The sequence below is a fragment of the Dendrobates tinctorius genome, unplaced genomic scaffold (assembly GCF_039654945.1).
Source record: "Dendrobates tinctorius isolate UK_male_01 unplaced genomic scaffold, ASM3965494v1 ptg000181l, whole genome shotgun sequence".
NCBI classification, from domain to species: Eukaryota; Metazoa; Chordata; class Amphibia; order Anura; family Dendrobatidae; genus Dendrobates; species Dendrobates tinctorius.
Window position 1 is genome coordinate 4,769,717 of NW_027361848.1, and position 25,443 is coordinate 4,795,159.

The following is a 25,443-nucleotide window of genomic DNA, read 5'->3' on the forward strand; positions in this document are numbered from 1 at the left end:
TTTTTTCCTCTTCAGAGGAAAAAAAAATGAAACGGTCAGTAATAATGTCAGGAACACCACACTGCACTTGCTCACTGAGCCAGAGCGCGTGTCCTGCGTACAAAGACTGTATACAAAGATACCTGCGGAGCAGGCAGCAGTGGTGACCATGCATGCTCCAGGACCTGAATCACGTGACTGCTGGGGGTGTGGCCTAAGCTCCACAGAAACTCCTAGAAAAGGTAACTACAGGACAATGTTACCAAGGGGCATAGACAGAAACCAGATCAAGCCGAGGTCAAAGCACAAGATAGCAATACAGTACCAAAGGATTAGACAGAATGGATAGTCAGGACGTAGCAATAGATCAGAAAACCAGAACGGGCATTAGACGGTACAATAGGGGTAAACTAATGGAGTAACGATAGCCAAGCCAGGAGGTCAGAACCAGAAAAGACAATGGTACCAAAACGAGATACGGAGTACAGAGTGAAGGAACAAGCCGGGTCATACACGGGAAGCAAACAAACAACGCAGAGAATGCTAGTTTGGAGTGAGTATAAATACCCCTCCCAGATCCAAAGAGAGGCCGGCAAAAGTTAACCCTGTGAGAACAGGACATTAACCATGTCCTAACCATGACACATATATTGTCGGTGAGACAAGATGAAACACAAACGCAGGCAGAAAAATAGACTGAGCAAATGATGGGGCCCAAACTGACTAGACAGGAAAGGAAAGACACTGTCTGCAATCACGCAAAAACCCTGAAAAATCCAACACGTCTGATGTACAAAAAAAACACTGAAGTCACGCGACTTCGCCCCCACTATATCAGCACTCCCGTATGAACTGGAAGCAAAGCAAAAAAGACCAATATAACAGGGGACTGAACAAACTGACACAGGCTGTAACATATGGAGCGGTGGTACAGCACAGCCCCCAGAGGAGCAAGCTGAACCCGCACAACAAGCAGAGAGAGACAAAACCAGATCAGATGCAAAGGATTAGCAAATGAACCACTTAGCTGAACAATGCAGGATCAGGGCAGGAGACATCAGACCTCTGAATGCACAGGAAAGCAATCACCAGCAGGGATTGCAGGAAGTCTGCAGACTTAAATACTCCAATCAGTAACCCCAGATATCCAATCGTCATCATCATTATCAGGTGGCAGACCTCTGTCAATCTGGCCAGCTCCACTACCTCCGGTAACCAGCGGAGGAAGCAGGGGGGAGCTTCGGCTCAGAAGTCCGAGCCAGAGAATTCACAACAATAAGGCAGCCCCTTATATAGTACAGTGTAGCCCCTCCATAGAATACAATGTAGCCCTCCTCATATAGTATAATGTAGCCCCCTCAGAGTATGATGCAATCACCCCCATAGAATATAATAAATATAATACAGCCTCCCCATAAAATATAATGTAGCCCCGAATAGAATATAATACAGCCCACCTCCCCATAGAATATAATGGAGCCCCGCATATTATATAACACAGCCTCCCCATAGAATATAATGTACCTGTTAGGGCTGGCGGAATGCACTAAATAAAATAGTAAGGTGTGTTCGCAGCCCGGGGTCCACCATGCAGGGGTGGTAAACTGCTGCTTAGTAATGGCGGAAGTATAAAGCGGTATACAAAAGGTCACACGTGGGTTAACGTCACCCAGTGTGAACAGGGCAAACTCTGTTACCTCACAGAGCCGCACTTCCGCGGAACATAAATGCCGGAGCCTGTTTAACTCACAGAGCTCGGCAACAGAGCGCACAGAATGCGGTCACAGAACTCTGCCCCAAGGACACGGGGTCAGAGTCCCTTGTGGTGTAGTAACCACTATGTCCGCTAGGGGGTGCTGTGTGGAGGTTCCAAGGGAAAGGATGAGTGGCAGAATCCTGAGGGATGGTTGTGTATCTCAAAGGGGGTGGCTTTGAGATGGAAACTTAGTTATGCGTATTGATCAGCAATGGTATTGCTGAGGGGTTATTTCAAGGTAAGGGAGAAGTCTCTAGGTAACTTGGGAGTTGGGCGGGCCAGTTACCTACAAACCCACCCAGGGGTGTGTCTGAAAACGCCTGTTGTAAAAGGCTATGTGAATGCCTGAAGGACCTGTGATGAGGTCATAGTCACGTGACCCGGTGGGCGTGGCTATGGACCATATAATGTGGCCAGGGTAGGTCACATGTGGTGAATGCTGGGACCTGGTTGGTCCAGTGTGGAAGGTCCTGCAGAGATGGAGCTTCCTCCCAGACAGCACGTGTGAAGTGGCTGGGAGCAATGGCGATGTGTGCCTGAGAGTTCCCTGGAGGGATCGAACGTATGCGGAATGCTGAAGCCGCATGAGGAACCCTGACTTGGGTGAGACAGTTGTGAGGCTAAGAGAGCCTGTTTGCTGGACATTGAGCAACCTGTGTATGCTGGACATTGCTGACAGAGGGGAACTCTGTAATGAACGCTATGCTGGTAATGCTGATATGAACTGTATGCTGAACAATAAACCACATGGACTGTAATGATATATGGAAATCCTGGTGCCGGATGTGTTTTTTGTTCGCTGCAAGCGAGAATCCCCTAAGTAAATGACAGCACTACCTCACACCCTCTAGACCTTTTAAGCATGCGGCGTCGCACCTGCGGACACCACTATAGATTCTGACTATGGTGGAGTGTCGAGCACGTGCACCATGGCGTGCAGAGCCACTGGTAGACACTGATGCCAGTCTCAGACTCTACCTCTACCTCTACCTAAGCCTGGGCACTTAACAGGCTAGGCTGCACAACACATGCATACCAAGGGTAGGGGTTTCTTAATGAGTCATTCACCAGAGACATTCATACATGCATACAACACTCACTCCTCATAGTCTGGTAATACAGTCTATACTAGCGCATGGGCGAGCGGCCATGCAAACCTTTTATAGCAGCGTCCTTCCGGGACCTTCCTGATGGTCCAATCTGAGCTGGAGAAGGACCTGAGCATGTGACCTCTGATCTCCAATGAGAGATCGTCCCACGGGCATGCTCAGTGGACCGAAAGGAGGACTTAGTCCCTGGAGTAGCTTGCTGCTGACCAGCATGCGTTGCTATAGCTGGGCCAGAGGTGGCAACCAAACCCACAGAGCTGGTCTGAGCAGAGCGCCGGGATGGATGAGTCTGCTGAGCAGCCTCCTCTGCGGCCGAAGAGGAATGGGAGACTGCCGAATGCAAGGCTCGGGATTCCTGCTGTGCAGCGACAGGAACCCGATGCCTAACATTACCCCCCCCCTCCTAGGCCCCCCTCCTCTCTGAGCCTCACTACGCTCAAATGCCGCAATGAGAAGTGGAGCATGGACGTTCTCCACTGGCTCCCAGGTCCAAGCCTCTGGACCAATACCCTTCCAGTCCACCAAATAAAACTTTTTACCACGCACCACCCTGCATCCCACGATGGCATTAACCTCAAACCCGTCCGAGGACAGGTCTGATGTCCCAGCAGATGACTCGGAGAACCGGGACATGAGGACAGATTTAAGGAGGGACACGTGGAGATAGCCAAATGTGGTGGAAGGGCCAGACTGTAGACCTCATGGTTGATCTGCTCAAGGACCTTGAAGGGGCCAATGTAGCGAGGTGCAAATTTTGTGAACTTGACCCACAGCCTGATGTTACGAGCGGAGAGCTACACCAAGTTGCCAGGAGCAAAGGTCGGAGCGGGGCGCCGGTGCATGTCGGCAGAGGCCCTCATTCACTCCTTGGAGGCCCGGATAGCAACCTGAGTGCGATTCCAAATGTCATGTGCCTCAACCGCCCAGTCTGCCACCCTGGAATCAATGGATGACATGGGCACAGGGACGCGCGGATGCTGGCCGTAATTTTGGAGGAATGAGGTCTGGCCGGTGGAGTCGACCACAGCGTTGTTCAAAGCGAACTCCATCCATGGCAGCAAGGATGCACAGTCATCCTGCCTGGCCGAGACAAAATGTCATAGATATGTGACCAGGGTCTGGTTGGCTCTCTCTACCAACCCGTTCGTCTCGGGATGATAGGCTGAGAAGAGATTTAGCTCAATGCTGAGCAGGATACAGAGCTCTCTCCAGAACCGAGACGCAAACTGAGGACCACGGTCGCTGACAATCTTACCCGGCATGCCGTGCAGGTGGAAAACGTGCTTAATAAACAACGCTGCCAGGCCCCGTGCAGAAGGTAACCAGGAGAGAGGTACCAGGTGCACCATTTTGGAGAAGTGGTCGGTGACAACCCAAATGACCGTGCTGCCACTGGACTTGGGCAGCCCCACCACAAAGTCCATACCGACCATCTCCCAGGGCCTGTCCACTACCGGCAGGGGGTAAAGTAACCCAGCGGGCCGCTGCCAAGAGGACCTATTCTGGGCGCAAGAGGCGCACGCCTGAATATAGTCCCTGACGTCATGGGCCATATGCGGCCACCAGTACGTCCTCACCAGAAGCTCAGAGGTCTGTTTTGTCCCGAAATGTCCACCCAGCCTGGATGAATGCACCAAACAGGACCTCTGGTTGCAGACGGGCAGGGACAAATGTCTTGCCCGGAGGTACTGACTCAAGGGCGACCGGAGCCACAGTCCTCAGGCTCTCGGATGGGACGATCAGCTGAGGCTCCTCCTCCTCTTCCTCCGATGACACAACGGAGAGAGAGATCGCATCGGGCCGGACGTTCTTCTCCCCGGAGAGAAAATGGATGGTGAAGTGGAACTGGGAGAAGAACAAGGACCATCTTGCCTGGCGAGAATTTAGCCGCTGGGCTGTTTGCAAATACACCAAGTTCTTGTGGTCGGTGAACACCTGGAAAGGGTGGAGAGATCCCTCCAGGAGGTGTCTCCACTCCGAGAGGGCCAACTTCATCGCTAGCAACTCCCTGTCCCCGATGGAATAATTCCTCTCCACCGGTGTGAAGGTCTTGGAGAAAAAGAAGCATGGGTGCTTCCGACCTTGCGTGTCCTTCAGAAACAGGACCGCTCCAGCACCGACGGAAGAGGCATCCACCTCCAGAATTAAGGGTTTATCTACATCAGGGCAATGTAGAATGGGAGTGCTAGCGAAATGGCACTTAATGGAGGAGAAGGCCTTGGAGACAGGTTCCGACCACAACTTGGGTTTTGCACGCTTCTTGGTGAGGGCCACCAAGGTGGCTACCAACGTCGAAAAGTGGGGAATGAATTGGTGGTAATAATTTATGAACCCCATAAAGTGCTGCACCGCTTTGAGAGAATGGTGCTCCTGCCAATCCATCACCGCCTGTAGCTGCCACGGCCCCCGTGCCTCCAGCCATCCGCCGCGCCTCCCCCCGTCGCGAGCGCTCATTCTTACCCGGCGCCGCAGCCTCGCTCTCCCCTGCTCCAGCGTCGCTGTCCTCCTCTGACCGGCCCGCGGCCTGTGACATCATTGCGTGCTCTGCACATGCGCCATAGGCCGCGGCCGGCCCTCTGCCTATGATCTTATCGGCCGGCGGTGCCCTGACCCGGTAGCACCGCCGGACCAATGGGGGCACATCTGCAGCTATATCAGGCCGCCCTCCCTTAATGGAGGCACCTGATCGTTGTTGTTTCTGACATCCATCCAGGTCCTGTGGATTGCCTTGCAGCTTCCACTCCCTCTCACTACCTTGTGCTTCCTTGCAGTTCTGCATACCTGCAGTCCTACTCCGGTCCTGTCTGTCCGTGTCCGCACCTGCAGTCCTGTTCCAGTCCAACCTACCCGTGTTTGCATCTACTGTTCTACTCCAGACCTGCCTTCCCGTGTTAGTCCCCGCACTCCACTCCGAGCCGCCCCTCTTGGTTCCGGCTGCTGTGGCATTCGAACCCCTGGACCTGCTCCTAACGATCCCTGTATAGGGGTCGGTTCCACCTGGTTGCTCGTCCGAGGTCCCTCGGTGTCACGGTCCAGAGGTTCCACTCCGGGAAGTCCGCCTTGCCTAGTACAAAGCTAACAGTAGCTTGGCAGGATCCATGGCCAATCCCTGGGCGGAGATGATATAGCCCAGGAAAGGCAAGGACTCATGCTTAAACACACACTTCTCCAACTTGGCGTTGAGGGAGTTTGCCCGTAGAAGGTCGAAAACATCTCTCCAGTGAGAGTCAATATCTGGAGAGTAGATGAGGATATCATCCACATAGACTACAACTGAGGTGGTGAGCATACCCCGGAAGATGTTGTTTACAAAGTCTTGGAAGACAGCTGGAGCATTACAGAGCCCGAAGGGCATCACCAGGTATTCATAGTGCCCATCCCTGGTGTTATAAGCTGTCTTCCATTCGTCCCCCTCACGGATGCGAATCAGGTTGTAAGCCCCCCCGCAGATCAAGCTTAGTAAACACTCTCCCTCCCCGTAGCCTATCAAACAGTTCCGATATCAGGGGCAGAGGATACTTATTCTTAATGGTGATGGCGTTAAGACCCCTGTATTCGATGCAGGGACGTAATTCTCCATTCTTCTTCTGTACGAAGAAAAATCCCGCCCCCGCTGGTGACACTGACTTCCTAATGAATCCTCTTGCCAGATTCTCCCTGATATACTGAGACATGGCCTCTGTCTCCGGGAGAGATAGGGGATAGACTCGACCCCTGGGAGGCTCAGCACCAGGCAAGAGGTCAATAGGAAAGTCATAGGGGCGGTGAGGCGGAAGAGTCTCCGCTGCCTTCTTGGAGAATACGTCTGCATACTGTCGATGAAATAAAGTGAAAGGTGGGCACCACACTTAATATAAGACACTAGATTAGCCGGTGCTACTATGCGCCTAGATACTAGGAAAAGGAGATAGAGACAGAAACGCAATAAACAGTGCACACACAGCTGAAATAAGTATATCAAAAGGCTTTATTAGACACCAATGCCTGACAGACAGAAAATGCATGTTAAAAACACCATAAAAATCACAAAAAGCATGGACAATTCAAACTTGACAAGGTAGACTAGTAGAATAATATTCAATCAGGGTACAACGAGTAAAGAATCAGTGAGTGACTTACACATAAATCACCGTTGGGGTAGCATAAAGAATTAGTTCTATATACAAGACTTATAATCACATAGATCTATGCTGTAACATAGTAAAACTGATAGCAGCATTCAAATTCCCCATACAAATTTCAAGAATTTTTTTATCTCCTGGAGGTTCTTTCCAATATGATTATAGTTCTATGCCCAGTAAAAGCACCCTCAGCAATGATTTTGTGTTAAATGGCATATGCATGCAATGAAGGTTTGCAAATAAACTCACCATATACATCAGTGAATACATGCTAGAAAATGACTTACACATGGATCATAGTTAGATATGCTTGATTAGGCGCCTCCCTATGCCAACATCTATATGGCAGAATTTGAATTTGTCTATACCCACATCCTCTTCCAACAATATTCCATTCTTTGGAAGAGATATATAGATGACATATTTCTCATTTGGTCTGGTGATTTGAACTCTTTGGAGATATTTGTTTAAGATATTAACTCTAAGCTTGGGGGTTTATCTTTTACTATGCAATACAATGGGGAGTCTATTCCTTTTCTTGACACCAGGGTCATCAAAAATATTGATGGCTCTCTTTCCACTGATCTATTTGTCAAACCAACGGACAAAATTAGTCTTTTACATTTTACGAGTTGCCATCCCAAACACATTAAAAAATCTCTCCCCCGATCACAATTTCTACGGATTGAACGTATAGAGACAGATAATCACATTCGCACTATTCGTTATGCCGAAATGAAATCTAAATTTGAATCTCGGGGTTATCCAGATTCGGTATTGTCCCTTCCATCTTCGTCTACAGTCAAATCGATTACCAAAGTTAACAAGGTGGCCTTTGTCAATACATTTCATCCTTTTATGTATTTGTTCCATAAGATCATTCGCCAACATTGGCCCCTTCTCTCTGACTCCTACCCTCACATTTCGGAATTCCAAGTTCCTCCTTTGATTTGTTACAAGAAATCTCCTAATTTACGAGATTTGTTGGTTAGGGCAGATATTGGTAGTTTACGTGACTTCAATAGACAAAGGTTACTTAGACCACAGCGCAATGGGACTTTCCCTTGCTTACATTGTTTACAATGTTCTAACATTACGAAGGGGGACACATTCACCCATCCTAGATCTGGGAAGATTTTTTCTATCACATTACCATAGTTGTGATTCTACTTACGTAGTATATTTGATTAAATGTCCGTGCGGTCTCGGATATGTTGGGGAGACTACCCAGCATATCCGAGACCGCATTTCACAACATAAGTCAACCATTAGGTGCAAGAGAACCTTATTACCGATTCCAGCTCATTTTATTGCTTATAATCACCGTATCTCCCAACTACGCTACCAAATTATAGAAAGTGTACCGTTGGCTAGACGGGGGGCAACAGGGTACAGAAATTGAAAGAAAGAGAGGCATATTGGATATATATGCTTCAAACATTGGAACCTTTCGGTCTCAATCGTGAATATGAAGTCTTTCACTAATTTTTCTTAGCTTGGTGGAATTGATGTATCCCTTCTTTATTATTTTGAGATTTATTATCTTATGGTTATAATGTTGATCGGTGATGTATTTTCAATGTATTATTCTGAGTATGTTTTTTAATATTTTTTGCTTTTTTTACATAAAGTATTATGAATTTATTTTACTTTTGATAAATTTTTCCTTTTTGTTTCCACAGACCTAATCGCTGGAGTATGGTACTCACCTTTTGGTTCTAATTTTCATTATCAATGACTGGATATTAAATATGACTTGTTAAATGTGAATAAATAATAAAAAAATTCCAATTTTTTCCCCAAAAATTTTTTCAAAAAATGTTTTCCTTTATATCTTTTATTTTTTCAAAGATTATTTTCCTTTATTATTTCTCCTTCCTCTTTTTTTTCCTTTTGCATGTATACTCATCACTTTTATATATGCCCACATTGCTGCGCTGCTATGTATTTATAGTGGATGGTGCTCATTATGATACTTACTATCATCAGATTTTATTATCTGCCTCCCAGGCGCGTTTATAATATTTTTTCTATATAGTATGTTTATTCACATAGTGGACACGCATATTACTGCGTCTAATACGAACATTCCATAGATATTCTTTACAGACATTCTTTACAGATAATTGCTTTCAATATTTCGCTGGCTATCAAGCCTTTCTACTGGTCTGAACATGCCCCACTTCCGTCCTTAGTGCAGGACGACGCATGTGCACATACACAGATGTCTCTACATCGTTTACTTCTCTTTGCTTTTTCTGACATGCCACACTTCCATCCTGACTGATGGTCTGCTCACGCGCCTTTACCGCTAGCTTATCTTTTCAGCTGCTCCACATTTTCCTGATTAAAATGCTTTAAATAGTTTCATTCACTGCTGTTCTATTCACTTCTCCCTTGACTGCAGCGCTGTCCTGTTCTACCGCTTATCCTGCTTAGAGGTTTGTCATCTGGAATTGATTGCTTCACAATAATGGTGGTGTATATAATATGGTTTTTATGGACTTGGTCTCACTTGGCAAAAACTTTGTTTTTCCTCTTTTTCCTTTCCTTTTTCTAGACATCATCCTCACGGTTACACAGGTATATACATATTCTTATATATATTTTTCCTCTTTCTATACCACACTGGTGAAATACCAGAAACTGCCTTAGGTTCTAGTGAATTTCTTGACCTTTTTGTCAATATACTGTATTTTTTTTCTGCTCAATGTGAACTGCTTCCAATGATGGATATCAGAACTATCTATAACTTTGCTATTTGAGTGATATGTCTACAATATCATAGATTTAATATTTATATATAAATATGTATCAGTCAGCAATTCATTTATTTTGTATAATAATTCATATTTTGTATAATAATTCATATTTTGTGATTTGGTGTTTATTTTTTGTTTTACCTAGATAAGATACCCTTGAAAAAGGCTAGTAAAGCCGAAACGTTGGGTGATTTGTGTGACTGTTATTTTCAATAAATAATCAAGCATATCTAAAAAAGCTCTTTTCAGCCTCAGGTTATTATCTTCATTATCAGAATTCTGTTCTTCCTGACGGCTTGGTTGTATCTTTCCCATTTATCATCATATATGGATCATAGTTAGGGCAATATATAAGAGAATTTATATATGCTGCCAGTATTTTATGAATTCATCTATACCATAGAACACTAGTATCAATAATAGATTTTTAATATCATCTGGAACTAAGTCCAGTCCAGTAGTTAAACTGTGTGCATAGATGCCCTCAGCAATGACCATGTAACATACATATGCAATAGTGATTGCAAATAGATGCACTCTGATATAGCAAAATAACCCATTACCCCAGTCATACCGTCAGGTTGGTCCGGTCGGATGCATGTCGCTGTCCCCACGACAGTTTCATCAGGGAAGTAGTCTCTAAGTGTGCTCAGTCCCTTTTTATATCTTGCAAGTGCACTTGCTAATGCTCTGGGTCGTGCCGACACCTGTGTGCGGCACCTCCCAGGCATTTCTAATCTAGGTGAAAACGAAACTGCAGAGATCAAGACTGCGCATGCGCGCTAATGCGCTCCACTGGAAGGAAGTAGTAGTCATATAGTGCACAAACTAAGCATATATCAGACTCCAAGGATCAGACTGCGTATGTACCAAATGCGATTCACTTGATCTAAGAATAGCGCTGATGTGCCCCACTGGGAGAAAGTAATAGTATATAGTGCACTCCACGCATATCAGAAACAAGCCGTCATGTCAATCTAAGGTATCAATGCTCCTATTTGCAACGAGATTATGTACATATAAGGAAGGGGTTAGTAGTTGTATAGTACACTTCACACATATCAGAAATAAGCCATCATGTGAAACTACAGTATCAATGCGCCTATATGCAAGGAGATTATGTACAACATTGTTAAAATCCATCCTTTACTGCCCATTTCTTTGCAAGTTCTTTTTGTGATAGTTATAACACCAATATGTGGCCAATCACTCCCAGACAAAGATGAAACTTAGGCTACTTTCACACTTGCGTTTTTTTGCGCTGCGTTTTTGCACATAAATGCGCATGCATTTTTTTTTTCCTATACTTAACAAGGGTGCACATTGTCATGCGTTTGTACACGCATGTGTTTTTGTAGTGTGCGCCCGGGCGCACAAAATGCATCCTGTTGCATTTTTTGTGCATCCGACCTGTCTCAAAAAAACGCATGCTCACGCAATGCGCACGAAATTCACTCAAAAACACACTAAAGTCTATGGGAACGCTGGTTTACAAAAAAAACAAGAAAACGCATGATTCACTGCGCACGCATGTGACCCGATGGGCATAGCTACGGACCATATAAGGTGGCCAGGGTAGGTCACATGAGTGAATACTGGGACCCGGTTGGTTTGTTTGGAAGGTCTCGCTGGAGGATGTGTAAGCCTTCCTGAGTGCCTGTGTGAGTAATGGCTGCAAGCGTCTGACAGTTCCCACAGAGAGGGAATGAACGTCTGCAGTGAGCTGAAGCAGCCATGAGGTAAACCCTGACAGGGTGAGATATCTGGGAGGCTGAAGAGCCTGTGTACAGGACATTGCACAACCTGTGTGACCACAGGCTTAGCAAAGTGGAGCTCTGTCATGAACGCTATGCTGATTATATGAACTTTATGCTGCTGCTGTGGGTTTATGATGCCTGAATAAACCGCATGGATTGTTATTGTTTTATGGAAAACCCGTGCCGGATCGGATTATTTAGCTGCCAAGTGAGTATCCTCTACCCGAATGACAGCGCTACCTTACAAAGGGGAGAGTGATGATGCAATCAGGGGACCCCTAAGAGTACCTGGTCGATACCCTCGGGCATGACAAGGAGAGATAGCGTCTCCTGATGGGAAGGAGACAGCAAAAGTATCAGCGGGGTGGTCTGGTGGGTGATCTGAGAGGGTAGTGTCGCTCCATTCACCACTCTGATGGTGACTGGCTGAGGTAATAAAAACAGAGGAATTGCGTGCCATTTGGCGAAGGCAGATGACATGAAATTGCCCTCCGCCCCAGAATCCATGCAAACCTCCACCGTCAGAGTGGAAGAGCCAAACTCAAGCGTCCCCTCAAAGAACAGCTTGGAGGAAAACATTGCAGTATATAGTTGGCCTCCTCCAACAGCCACTAGATGCGAGCGTTTTCCTGGCCTCTGTGGGCACCTGTTGGCAGGGTGACCAGACTGCCGGCAAATGTGACAGACCACAGGTGCTCGCGCGGACCAGGACCTGGGTCCCGCGCAAGAATTCCCCATGGCCTCTTGGAGCTCGGACGCCCGATCGGGAGGTTCCGGAGGTTTAGTAAAACTGGGTGCCAGCCTAAACCTCTGCCTACACTGGGACCGCTCCAACCTTCGCTCCGAAAAACGAAGGTCTATGCGGGTGGAGATGGTGATGAGCTCCTCCAGTGTGGCGGGAATCTCCCTGGTGGCCAGGGCGTCCTTTACATGGCAAGTCAGACCTCTCCAGAACACCGGAATGAGGATCTTATCTGACCACTCCAGTTCTGAAGCCAGCGTCCGGAACTGGATGGCATAATGGCTGACCAGAGACGAGCCCTGCGATAATGCCATCAGCTGGAGCATGGTATCATGGGTGACTCGTAGTCCCAAAAAGACCTGCTTCAGAGTGCCCAAGAACCGTGAGGCACTCTGCACCACCTGATCACCATGCTCCCACAGCGGTGTGGCCAGCATGCATTGCTACAGCTGGACCAGAGGTGGCAGCAGCAACCAAATCCACAGAGCTGGTCTGAGCAGAGCACCGGGACCACCTCTGGTCCAGGTATAGCAACGCATGCTGGTCAGCAGCGAGCTACTCCAGGGTCTAAGTCCTCTTTTTCGTCTACTGAGCATGCCCGTGGGACAATCTCTCATTGGAGATCGGAGGTCACATGCTAAGGTCCTTCTCCAGTTCGGATTGGACCATCAGGAAGGTCCCAGAAGGATGCTGCTATAAAAGGATCGCATGGCCGCTTTATTATAACTGGGTGACACACCTTAATAGTGGAGGAGAACCTCAGCAGATGACTGCGCTGTTACTGAAAATAATTGCTATATAAAGACCAACATTGATATTACCGCCATATGGTCAGTGGTAGATGCCCGTCCTACAGAACATACTGTATAAGAGAGCACAGCACAGCTACAGATAATAACCTACCGCTGACGTTCTTTCTGAAGGAACCGTTCACTTTTCACGTCTTTTCCATCTGGCCCAGACCGACATGACAACTTCTCTAGCCAGGACTCAGCTACAGAGAATACAACAAAGACATGTTTCACTTCTCACATTTTCAGCACTGTCCAAAACGGGACTATCCCCAACCGGCACAAACTCCTCATCCTGCTGATGCCCCAATGCTGTTCCGCTGCTGTCGTATGTGACCCTATTAATGCACCTGCTGTGTGGCCCTGTGTGACCTCTAAATTTTAAAACAACCCTCTAGAAAATACTAAGGCCGGGTGCAAGTGCCCTAGAAAACAGTGCCCACATTTTGTCCCCTAGAACATAATAATGCTTTTTTTTTTTTTTTTTACTCTATTTTGTATAATGCACTCCCCATAGGCAGACTCTATACTGTACATAATGCACTCCCCATAGGCAGACTCTATAGTATAATGAATTCCACATAGGCAGCCTCTGTAGTGTAATGCACCCCTATAGGCAGCCTCTATAGTGTAATGCACTCCCCATAGACAGCCTCTGTAGTGTAATGCACCCCCATAGCCACCCTCTGTATATGCACCCCCATAGCCATCCTCTGTATATGCACCCCCATAGCCATCCTCTGTATATGCACCCCCATAGCTACCCTATGCATATGCACCCCCATAGCCACCCTCTGTATATGCACCCCCATAGCCACCCTCTGTATATGCACCCTCCATAGCCATCCTCTGTATATGCACCCCCATAGCCATTCTCTGTATATGCACCTTCATAGCCATCCTCTGTATATGCACCCCCCATAGCCATCCTCTGTATATGCGCCCCTCATAGCGATCCTCTGTATGTGCGCCCCCCATAGCGATCCTCTGTATATGCACCCCCATAGCCATCCTCTGTATTGCACCCCCATAGCTATCCTATGCATATGCACCCCCATAGCCATCCTCTGTATATGCACCCCAATAGCTACCCTATGCATATGCACCCCCATATCTACCCTATGCATATGCACCCCCATAGCCATCCTCTGTATATGCACCCCCCATAGCGATCCTCTGTATTGCACCACCAAGCTCTGTCAGAGCTACAAGGCAAGGAACGCTCTCCAGCTCCTTCCTCCACCAAGGATGGTTGAAATGAACACAATCAACAACACTGATTGCAACACCTGTGACTCTTTTATAGCAGAGCCAGCAATCACACCTGCATTATAATCATGTGCACTTAACTAAAGAAACTAGAGTGCAATGATGCTCACCACCAACTTAGAACAAACGACACCACAGTGCAATAATCCTAATGGCCACCGGGGGCAAAAACCAACAAAACCAACCAAAAAAAAGATTACCTGTGCTTTTTATATGTCCTGATCCAGCATGGATCATGACACATACAGTAGCTACCCTATGCATATGCACCCCCATAGCCACCCTCTGTAGGATAATGCACCACTCCCCCATAAACTAAATACTCACCTCTCTTCCTCCTGGTTCCTGCGCTGATCCCGCTCATCTCCGACTGCAGGCGCCGGGTACTGACGTCATCGCGCCCCCTGTCAGTGTCGGCGTCGGTGACGTCAGACGCTGACAGGGGGATGATGAGAGAAGGAGCGCTCGCTCCTTCTGTCATCAATGCGGTCAGCTGTGTCGGCATGTAGCCGACACCGCTGACCCTGCGATGTCGGGCGGGGGGCCCACTGCTGGCACCGGGCCCCCCCCACCTGCTCAGGGGCCCATAGCGGCCAGACTCTCCCTGCTCTGCTGCAAAGTGCATCTGTAGCGTAGCGTGGGGCCTGGGGCCACCGCCCTCTCTGCCCCCCTGGTAGCTGCACTACTGGCACAGCCCCATTGTATAGCACAGCCTCACATGGTATATAGCACAGCACCACATGGTATATAGCACAACACCACATGGTATATAGCACAGCGCCACAGAGTATATAGAACAGCACCACATGGTATATAGCACAGTACCATGGTATATAGCACAGCCCCACATGATATATAGCACAGTACCACATGGTATGTAGCACAACCCACATGGTATGTAGCACAGCACCACATGGTACAGTATATAGCACAGCACCACATGGTACATAGCACAGAACCACGTGGTATATAGCACAGCCCCACATGGTATATAGAACAGCCCCACATGGTATATAGCACAGTACCATGATATATAGCACAGCACCACACGGTATATAGCACAGCCCCACATGGTATATATTAAAAACACATGTGACATGCACAAAAGTGATCAGGTCAGTTGGACCGTGTTTACACCACCCAAAGACTGAAACACAAAGAAAAAATACAGTATGACAAAAATGCTCTGTTGTACAAAATATAACAGTAAACAGTAAGTGCTAATAAAAAATGATAACAAAAACAGGGTATTTAGTTGATATGTTTTTTGCAAAAAATGTACACTAAGCCACTTCACCAATGTCACGGTATACCCATCTCGGAGCAGTCCTATCTAATGTATTTAAAACCTGATCATGTGGACAGTACCTATATGAGCAGAATTCAGAAAGTCGCTTCCTGATGTGGGCACCCTGTGTAAGATGGCTCCTTATGTGCATGTCACAAAAGAGAGGGGCGGGGATCTCCCAAACCTTGCATAAGCAAGAAGCTGATAGATTAAAAACACATGTGACATGCACAAAAGTGAACAGGTCGGCTGGATCGTGTTCACACCACCCAAAGACTGAAACACAAAGAAAAAACACAGTATGACAAACGTGCAAAAATACTCTGTTGTAAAAAATATAACAATAAACAGCAAGTGCTAATAAAAAATGATAGCAAAAACAGAGTATTTAGTTGATACGTTTTTTTGCAAAAAATGTACACTTAGTTACTCCACCAACGTCACGGTATAACCACGGTAAACCAATTTCTGTCAGTAACCAAGGATAATTATCTGTCACAACTTGTGCAGGGCCCAACTAGAGGGACAGCCCTTCTGGACTTAATTTTAAGCAACAGGCCAGATAGAATAACAGAAGTACGAGTCGATGGGCACCTAGGGAACAGTGACCACAATATAATACAATTCCACTTGTCCTTCAGTAAGGTGCCGTGGAAGGGGGTTACGAAAACGCTGAATTTCAGGATAGCAAAGTTTGATCAGCTTAGGCTAGTTTCACATTAGCATTTACGGCAGCAGCGTCGGGCTTCGCACGGCCGCTGCTAAGTCCTGCCCCCTGCCGCGCCTCTGCCGGTAGCTCCGCCTACGGGCGCATGACGCTGCATGCGTCCTGCGTCCCCTATCTTTAGCACTGGGGACGCAGGCTGAGCGCAGGTATGTGTTTGGCGGCACATGCGTCCTTTTGACGGTGTGCCGACCAGCTCCAAACAACGCAACCTGTAGCCGGTATAGTTCAATGCGGCGGGGGGAGTCGGCATTGGTGGCAGGCGGGCCCCCCTGCCTCATGGGCTCCATAGCAGCTGTGTGATGTGCCGCTAGCTGGGGGCTCCTGTGGGAGCTGGGACCCTAGGCAACTGCCTGGTCTACCTGCCGCCAACGCCGGCCCTGATCCTGGTATACAGTGACAAGAAAAAGGATAACAATGTTTAGAACTTTTGACTTTCAGGCTCCATATCTCACTATCCATTACCGCTTCGAAAGTGAGACTATCATAATTTTAGAGAAAATCATTTTGGATATCTCATACATAAATTTGACTTGCAGTTATTTAGCATATGATTAGTTATGCAGATTCTTATCATGTCACTGCATTGTTACTGTTTTGCTCCTGCTGGTGGAAAAATCTTTTTTTTTCCAGTATACTGCAAATTACAACCTGTTCTCACATTCCCTAGTAGCTCAGTGTGTTATTAGGTTGATTTCCAAGTGAAAGGTCACTGATTCGAACCAAGAAGCAGCCATGAAGATTTCCCAAGAAAAGAGAAATGGCATAATCCATTTAATTGATAGCAGTCTCTATGACAAGAAAATTACCAAACTACATCATGTGAGTGCCATGAGTACAAAAGCCAAGAGGTGGATGTCCAGGTAAAATATTGGAGTCAACAAGTTGGCTCATGACAAGGTATATCAGTTCTGACACAACAAACAGGGCAGTGGAGGTGGCTTGTATGCTTCGCAATAGCGAGATCACAGATGTCCATTGTCATAGAATCATAGAATCGTAGAGTTGGAAGCGACCTCCTGGGCCATCTGGTCCAACCCCCTGCTCAAAGCAGGATTCGCTAAATCATCCCAGTCAGATGTCTGTCCAGCCTCTGTTTGAAGACTTCCATTGAAGGAGAACTCACCACTTCTCGTGGCAGCCTGTTCCACTCATTGATCACTCTAACTGTCAAAAAGTTTTTTCTAATATCTAATCTGTGTCTCCTCCCCGTCAGTTTCATCCCATTGCTTCTAGTCTTTCCTTGTGCAAATGAGAATAAAGTTGATCCTTCTACAATGTGACAGCCCTTTAGATATTTGTAGACAGCTATTAAGTCTCCTCTCAGTCTTCTCTTTTGCAAACTAAACATTCCCAAATCCTGCAACCTTTCCTCATAAGACAGGGTTTGCAGACCGGTCACCATTCTGGTCGCTCTTTTCTGAACTTGCTCCAGTTTGTTGATGTCTTTTTTAAAATGTGGTGCCCAAAACTAGACACAATATTCCAGATGAGGTCTGACCAAAGAGGAGTAGAGGGAAATAATGACTTCACGTGATCTAGACTGTATGCTTCTGTTAATACATCCTAGAATTGCATTTGCCTTTTTTTGCTGCAGCATCACACTGTTGACTCATATTCAGTCTGTGATCTATTAGTATACCCAAGTCTTTTTCACATGTGCTGTCACTTAGCCCTATTCCTCCCATTCTGTATATGCTTTTTTCATTTTTATTGCCCAGATGTAGTACTTTGCATTTCTCCCTGTTAAAAACCATTCTGTTAGTTGCTGCCCACTTCTCCAGTTCTCCATGATTCAGGACGGGGTTTCCTTCCCTGTCCTGGTTCTTTTGGGGTTAATGTTGTTTGGCCTCTCTTTGGTTTGGGGAGGGCTATTTAGTCCTGCTTTTGGCCAGGCTCTGCGTCAGTGATATTTTCGGTTACCCGGCTTGAGCAGCTGTTTGATACCATTGTTCCTCTGTGTGTTTGTGGACCCGTTTATGACTCGGCTTGACCCTCATTCTGCTTCTGCCTCGTGATTTTGCGGTACTTGTTACTCTCTGGTTTGACCCTCGGCTTCTCCCCTGACTTTCCCTATGTCTTCTCCCCCGGTTCCTACGTCCCTGTCTGGCTTCCGACCTCAGCTCATCCCAAACTATTCTCCGATCTCTTCATACGGCACTGACTCTGCTCTCCGGCTTCTGACCTCGGCTTTCCTGACTACGTCCTCGGCACATCGTGTACTCCCAGCTCCCTCCCGATCTCGTGGGTTGGCTCCACCCCAGTCACTCCCGCAGTGGTCACGTGCTCTGCAGGTCCTGCTCCGGGGTCCACTGCATGTAGTGGTGTCTGCACGCCTCCGGGCCGGACTACGGTCCTCGGCAGCACGCCCTTAGGTTTCATGCACCTAAAGACACACAGCCAGTGTGTCTTTACATCCATGCAAGCACTGTGCGATACAAGTTACAGAAGTCAAGAATGGTGGCCCGAAAAAAAGTGAGCAAGCCTTGTCTACAATACTGTCATAAGAAGTGCTTGTAGAATGTGTAGAGTTTGCAATAAAGTAGACAGTGCCAGATTGGAAATGGGTGATTTGGAGTGATGAGACGACAGTCAATAGACTAAGCTCTGATGGGTACAAACGGATCTGGAAGAAACAAGGGAAAAAGTGGCTACCGGATTGAGAAATTGAAGGATCAGTCAAGTTTGTTGGAGGAAGCCTGATGATATGAGCTGTTTCATAGCTAAAGGTGATGGTTACTTGTTCAGGATCAATGGTGGTCTCAAAGCTTAGCTATATGTGAGTATCCTATAAGACGAGTTACTTCGTACACCCCAGTACTATGGGTATAAAAAGGACGACAGAGTGTTCCAGTAGGGAAATGACCCAAAGCATATGTCGAGACTGGCGAATAAATGGTTTAATAACAATAAATTAGAGGTGCTGGATTGGCCCCCACAGTCCCCAGACCTCAACCCAATCAAACACTTGCTGGTAAAGTTAAGGAAAAAAATTGTATTCATACCCAAGTGAGTTGACCAGTATGCAATAACTTTGGGAATATTTCGGGTAAGTTTTTACCTGATAAACCACTACTAACGGCGAGAAGAAGTAATTTGAAAGACCTTTTGGTTAAGAGCCATTACATTGCTCAACCCTCTCTCCCTTTCTCCATGGGTCATCCTTGTCAAGGATGTTTTCCTTGTGGCTCCTGTTTAGCCTGTCGTAACATTGAGCGAATCGCCACTTTTGTTCATCAGATGGAAAACGGACACTCCAAATCAGGGAATATATTTCTTGTACCAGTGATTTTGTCGTCTACTACGCCACATGTCCCTGTGGCCTTAAATATGTGGGCCTTACGTTCCGGGAATTACGAGTTAGAATGAGGGAGCATGTCAGGGACATTAGGGCAGCCATATCCGCTGATGATATAGCGTTACTGAAAACAATCCCTCGTCATTTTAGGATGAAACATGCTTGTAACCCCGACCTACTTAGGGTGCGGGGCTTTGATCGTATTCATGGTGGGATCAGGGGTGGTGATCTCAAGCGCAGGCCTCTCAGCTTGAATGTAGATGGATAGTGAAACTAGGTACGATGACCCCTCTTGGTCTCAATGAAAAACTAAGTTTTTCATTTTTTTTTATAGTGTATTTGTGCTCTTCAACTATCTGGTCTTAATCAATACCCTTGGAGTCCATATTTGATTTTAATTGTGTTTTTTTTTTTTAGTTTGTAATAACGGAGGATGACCTTTTTTTGGACGTTATGCTTGTCTCCCAGACGTGCTGTTTCCCGGTCATGAACCACATGAGGAAGATCTTTAACACTGCCGGCTTGAATACATCTTTTACAATATTTTATTGTTTGGTCTGCATGTTTTATGATATTGTTTTAGTTGGATATGTCTTTTCATAATTGATATTCTTGTGTCATTTATGGAGGTATTTAATTTCCCCCTTTTTTTTTACCTCTCTATATACCCATAATCAATCTGGCCATTGGTGTGTGTTTTATATTTTCACATGCACATATATATATTGCTTGTTATACATGGTATTTGGGCTCTTTTTCTCTTTCTTTTTCCCCATTTTTTTTCCCTTATTTGTGCCCATAACCAACATGGCCACTAGCATGCACTTATGTGATGATGATGTTTATGCTTTTTTTTATGCATATACATTTAGGCTATTTGTTCCAGTAAATTACGCAAATACATGTACCGTGAAGTGTGCGTGCCATCGGCCTTTCCTGGTTGCCTCCACCCCAAATGTTGTCCTCACAGGGCGATGCATGTCATTGACGTCACTGGAACGCTTGTTTCTGACACGCATCGCACCCGGAACACCAGAAGTGACGGACCAGCGCTGGAAGCTCCGCCGCCATGCAGTGATCACTCGCAAGAAACTGTATCTTCCATTCAACTTCTGATTTGTGATACTTCCTCGTTGGGGGATATTTAAAGTCTCCATTTAGCACAGGAACACACCGCCCCCGAGAAAGCGAAATGTGCTTCGGGGCCTCGGCGTGACGCACAGGCAACCGAACATGGGTAAGAGATTCTGATGTTATCTCATGTCAGTGCTGACTGGTTTTCACATACACAGCTTTTTTGGACATACATTACTATATATATGGGCTCTTTGGTGTGACATGTAATTTTGGATACTTCTTGCTGCATATATATATTTTTGTATTGGCCGCGGATCATGAGAACAAGTGTATCTTGTAGGGCTTATTTTCCTCTTGTCCACGTGTTTGAGATCAGGGAACTAGACATGTGTGTTATGTTATTATACTATATTGTTCCCTGATGTAACCATCTTGGGCCTGCATGATCGCACCATGGTTGCAGTGTTATCCTTTGGCTTTTAATAGTGTTTTTTTCACTATATGTGTAGTGTAACTTGTATGTACATTTTTTTTTTTTTGCCCTGATTTTTTGTATTTAAATAAAGTCCTTTTTGCACTTTTGCATAAACAGGGTTTAGACTGAATTTTTTGTGATTTAACATGCACACATATGATTGATTGACCTTGTGGTTAGGGATGTAAGCTCCCACTTGTTCTTTATTGCTACTCAATTTTGGGATTGTGTAGAAGAGACCTGGAATCAAATTTTGCTTGAGACATGTTTGAATCTGATCAAGATAAGGGTCCATAGAAGAAAATGTTATTATGCAGTCTGCAAAACGTTTCGGCCTACATGGCCTTCATCAGTCCCGACTCCCGACTCCAAGACTTCTCCCGTGCTGCTCCTATCCTCTGGAATGCTCTTCCCCAAGAAATTAGGACTAACCACAATTTGCATAGTTTTAGGTGCTCCCTCAAAACACATTTGTTCAGAGCGACCTATCACGTTCACTAATCCAAAGTAATTCTATGTGTAAGTGTGCGTGTGTAGCCCATTCACTCTCTCCATCCATCCATCCATCCATCCATCACTCCCTTAAGATGGCTGGATCTTCATTGTAAATACGCAATTGTAAATACACACCTGTACTTTGTATCTCCCTCACCTCATTGTAGATTGTAAGCTCTCACGAGCAGGGTCGTCTTATTTTGTCTTATTTTGCTTTAATTATTGTATTGTTAACGTTGTTACTTATGACTTGTGTTTTGAAACTGTTAAACTGTAAAGCGCTGCGGAATATGTTGGTGCTATATAAATAAAGATTGTTGTTATTATTATCAGTCCCACTGCTTAAAAGTATTGTGGAGAAATGGGGAACAAGCGTGAGTTCCTACTGTAATGGAAAGCTTGTAGGTGAGCTGTCCAGCTCCCTAGTATCGTATATTAATTCAGAATAGTTGTAGGAAGAACCTGTTACGTTGAAAAGGAGGCTTGTTACCAGTTTCTCTGTAGTTATATTAGTTGCCGTGTGGTAGTATAGCAGGTCCTTATGAGGCATGGGAGGTCAGTGGTGATGGGCGTCAGGCTGGACGCGGTTTCCGCCGCTTGTCTCGTCACAGAGTACTCTGTGACTTCATTTCTCCACAATACTTTTAGCAGTCAGACTGATGAAGGCCATGTAGGCCGAAACGTTTTGCAGACTGCATAATAAAATTTTCTTCTATGGACCCTTAAGTTGAGTGCCAAGTTACTTTTCACTATTGAGCTTTGGTTTGGGTAACCTACTTGCGCACCCTGCAGTAGGGCCACGCTATATTATACATGAATCTAATCAAGAGCATGCCCACAAGGATTCAGGCAAGCGTTGAAAGCCAAAGGTGGATTTACAAAATACTAGCAAAATAATAAAAATTAATATTTATATCTTCAGGAACAATACAGTAAAAATACAGTAACAATGCAGTGACATGAGAGGAATCTGCATAGCTAATCATATGCTAAGTCATTGTAACTCAAATTTATGAGATAGCCAAGATGATTGTCTATAAAAGGATGGAAGTCTCGTGTTCAAAGCTGCAGTGGATGGTGAGATATGAAGCCTGAAAGTCAAAAGTTCAAAACATTATTATCATTTTGCTTGTCACTGTATTTGTGCCCCATCCAGGTATACATGTGCCCCAACCAGGCATAATCAGCACCATCCAGGTGCATGTTTGCCCCATCATGGTATGCTGTAGCCCATCCTGCAGGCTGCCACTAGGAATTTTGTAGCCCCATACTGGCAAAATTTTTGGGGCCCTCTTGAGACTCCTCCCAGGTTCCACCCAGCCCACCTCCACCCCTCGAACTGTCCACAGTCCCACTGCTCTTTCTTGGAAAAACTCCACTTCTCACCTATCACACATTAACAGCTCCCATCACCAGATCACACATATAGCCGGCAGGTTTTGCCAAAAGATTTTTTTTTAAGCCGCCACCATAACAGGGTAAACACTTTTGGCCAGGCCCTACTCTACTGTAACCTATTAAATATTTGTTAAAATATGCAATACAATTTAGGTATATTTTTATTTATTTTTCAATTTTTAAAATGACCAATAATGTCACATACAAGGAACAAATACCGCTACACCATGTCCAGACCACATATTACCACCACATAGTGACCTATAATACCACATACAAGGAGCAAGTACCTCCACACCATGACCAGACACATATTACTACCATAGTGACTGAATAATATCACATACAAGGAACAAATACCACCGCACCATGACCAGACCACATATTACCACCACAAAGTGACCAAATAATAGCACGTACACTACAAGGGACAAATACCAATGCACCATGACCAGACCACATATTACCACCACATGGTGACTGAATATTACACTACTAATCATTAATAAAAAAAATAATACTATCACCATAAGTGGCATTATACACAGGAGATCTGTACTTAGTATGCAGTGTCTGTGTACAGGTAATATAGTGATCACAGGAGCTCTGTATATAATCTACAGGTAACACAGTGATCACTGGTGATATTATACACACGACCGCTGTATATATTATACAGTGTATAGTGTCAGTGTATAGTTAACACTCTAACTCACCAGTGATGTCTCTAGGTGAAGTCCTTTATCCTTGCTTTTCATCTTTCATCAACACAGATCGCCATCACGTCTTCCAGCCAGGGCTCGTCTCTGCAGGAAATAACAGTTATCTAGAGCTCCGCTTGCAGAACACAGTACTTATTTTTTCCCAACTTCTACATTACACCACATGAAGAAAAAAAGGTGACATAGTGTCGCTCTGCACAGTAACAGGACCGCTCCCCCCATTTAGAACAGTATACTCAAAAAATTAAATACATCACTGCAGTAATAATATCCCTTAATTAGCCCCTATGGTAATAATAGCCCTCATCCTGACCCCCGTGTGTCTCATTCCTGGCTTCAGCCACATATTCTCCCATCCCACCCTCATGAGTATCCATTCTGCCCCATATGATCTCCCCATCCTGCCCCATCTGTCTCCATCATATCCATCCTGCCCCATGATCCTGTGCGACCTGTCTCCAACCCTGCCTCATCTGTATCCAATCATGCCCCGTATCTCCATTGGCGCTCCCGCCGGTGTCTCCTCAACGTCCCACTCACAGGAGCCGCAGCTCACTCCTCACAGGCACTAGATGACCCCAGGGGTCCAGTGGAGTATGCTATGTGCGGGTAAATGCCAGTTAAGGTAGAAGGGAGTCAGGATAAAGGTCAGGATGCGAGGAGCTCTGTCTCAGCGTGGCTCTCCGGCTCCACTACATCGCCACGCCCCCCCCCCCGATCTGACGTTTTTATTGATACCATTTTGTTGTGTATACGATTCATTGATCACCTGTTATTGCATTTTATTGCAATGTTGCAGCGACCAAAAAAAGTAATACTGGCGTTTCGATTTTTTTTACCGATTTTTTTTACCGATTGGATTAATTCTTTTTATACACTGATCGGGTGATTCTGAACGTGGCGATGCCAAATATGTGTATATTTGATTTTTTTTATTTTATTTTGAAAGGGGGGTGATTTTAACTTTTATATTTTTTATTTTTTTTATATTTTTAAAAACATTTTTTTTACTTGCTTCAATAGTCTTCTTGAAGCTGAAGTTTTCTGAACGTCTCTGCTACATACAGCAGGGCTGCAGCCCTGGTCTATGTAGCAGAAATGCTCATTTGCTATGAGCGCCAACCACCAGACGGCGCTCATAGCGATCCAGCAATGACAACCACAGGGGTCTTCTCCTGACCCTGGGTTGTCATGCCAACCCGTCGGCGACCTGCGGTCATGTGACACGGGCGTCGATGGGAGGAGTTAACTACATGCTTCCTAAGCGTGCATGTTAAATGCCGCTGTAAGAGTTTGACAGTGTCATTTAACATGTTAACAGCCGTGGGTGAATCGCGATTTAACCTGCAGCTGTTCCGGGCACATGTCAGCTGTGATGTCCCAGAAAAGGTGCATACTCATCACCAGAGCCTACACCAAACAGAGGGGAGGCGTCCAATGACGGACTATGTCAGTCATTGGACGTTAAAGGGTTAAGCAGAATTATGATCAGCCGATTGATTTGGCCCTCCTCAACAGTCCCATTGTCTTATTTGGCCCCTTGGAAAAATGAACTGCCCACCATTGCGCTTCCCTATTTCTCGCTTGCTCTCTGATTGCTCTGAAACCGAAGGTATTAAAAAATACTACTTTGAAACCTGATATAGAAATAGCGTAAGGCTTCTTTTACACTTGCCGTGT

General features: G+C 45.8%; 1 long non-coding RNA gene across 1 annotated transcript in view; it reads left to right on the plus strand.

Moving 5' to 3' along the window:
• The window catches only part of LOC141054943 (uncharacterized), a 49,562-nt gene extending 39,597 nt beyond the window's left edge, over window positions 1-9,965 (plus strand). The window contains exon 2 of the long non-coding RNA XR_012221439.1: window positions 8,648-9,965. This is a non-coding gene — a long non-coding RNA (uncharacterized lncRNA). The remainder of the gene's footprint in view (window positions 1-8,647) is intronic.
• The last annotated feature ends 15,478 nt before the right edge of the window (window positions 9,966-25,443 follow it).